The 1,723-nt window shown below is 41.0% G+C and overlaps 1 protein-coding gene across 1 annotated transcript in view; it reads left to right on the forward strand.

Moving 5' to 3' along the window:
- LOC106517146 (mucin-5AC) overlaps nt 1–1,723 on the forward strand; it is a gene marked incomplete at its 3' end in the record, with an annotated part of 10,735 nt that overhangs the window by 2,799 nt on the left and 6,213 nt on the right.

Genomic DNA, 1,723 nt, shown 5'->3' on the forward strand with positions numbered 1-1,723 from the left:
TCACCAGCATTCAACATTACTTCACCTCCACTCAATGCAACTTCTCCACCATTCATTGCAACTTCACCAGCATTCAACATTACTTCACCTCCACTCAATGCAACTTCTCCACCATTCATTGCAACTTCACCAGCATTCAACATTACTTCACCTCCACTCAATGCAACTTCTCCACCATTCATTTCAACTTCACCAGCATTCAACATTACCTCACCTCCACTCAAAGCAACTTCTCCAACATTCAGTGCAACTTCACCAGCATCCAACATTACTTCACCTCCACTCAATGCAACTTCACCAGCATTCAACATTACTTCACCTCCACTCAAAGCAACTTCTCCAACATTCAGTGCAACTTCACCAGCATTCAACATTACTTCACCTCCACTCATTGCAACTTCTCCAACAGTCAGTGCAACTTCACCAGCATTCAACATTACTTCACTTCCACTCAATGCAACTTTAACAGCATTCAATGCAACTTCAGCAGCATTCAACTTTACTTCACCTCTGCTCAATGCAACTTTTCCACCAGTCAGTGCATCTTCACCAGCATTCAACATGTCCTCACCTTCACTCCATGCAACTTCTCCACCATTCATTGCAACGTCACCAGCATTCAACATTACTTCACCTCGACTTAATGCAACTTCTCCACCAGTCAGTGCAACTTCTCCATCATTCAACATGACCTCACCTGCACTCAATGCAACTTCTCCACCAGTCAGTGCAACTTCACCAGCATTCAACATGTCCTCACCTTCACTCCATGCAACTTCTCCACCATTCATTGCAACATCACCAGCATTCAACATTACTTCACCTCGACTTAATGCAACTTCTCCACCAGTCAGTGCAACTTCTCCATCATTCAACATGACCTCACCTGCACTCAATGCAACTTCTCCACCAGTCAGTGCAACTTCACCAGCATTCAACATGACTTCACCTCGGCTCAATGCAACTTCTCCACCAGTCAGTGCAACTTCACCATCATTTAACATGACCTCACCTCCACTCAGCACAACCTTATCTACTGCTAACATCACATCGCCAGCATCTAATATAACTTTACCAGTCAGCATCCCATCTCCACAAGCAGTTACATCAGTAACAATGCCAGGTATTTTAACTTTTATTATTGTCAATTTGTTAATACCASTCTGTTTGCTATTTTTATTTTATTTTTTGCAGTTTGAAGGACTGCTAAGAAATATAATGTGCAATAGTGGCTCGTACTTGACAAAAAAACAAACAAATAAAAAACAGAAAATTCCTTTTTTTGTAGGTAATACAAGCTCTACACCTGTAACTGGATCACTGGCAACAACAACATCAACTACAACCACAACTACTGCTACTACAACTACCACCACAACACCACCTGCCCCACAGCTGGAGCCTAGAATTAATTTGGGATTTAGTTTGCTAGAAAATTTCATGGCAGCCTTTGCTGACAAAACCAGTCCAGAGTTTCTTGCTCTACAGACACGAGTAACCTCAGTGGTGAGTTTGTTTGCTCGTGCTTTGGTTGATCCTTTCTCCTTTTTTTTCTTAATAAACAAACAGAACAAAGAGATTTTGTAATATTCAACGTAGCCTGGATTACAATAATGCAGCTTCAATGAGATTATAACATCTCTTATGACTTAACTTCCAATGTATGCAAGAAATACATACACACCATATGTGTACAAGAGGATTTAAAGCACATTTTGATATA

Source organism: Austrofundulus limnaeus, unplaced genomic scaffold (assembly GCF_001266775.1).
Source record: "Austrofundulus limnaeus strain Quisiro unplaced genomic scaffold, Austrofundulus_limnaeus-1.0 Scaffold45, whole genome shotgun sequence".
In the NCBI taxonomy this organism is placed as follows: Eukaryota; Metazoa; Chordata; class Actinopteri; order Cyprinodontiformes; family Rivulidae; genus Austrofundulus; species Austrofundulus limnaeus.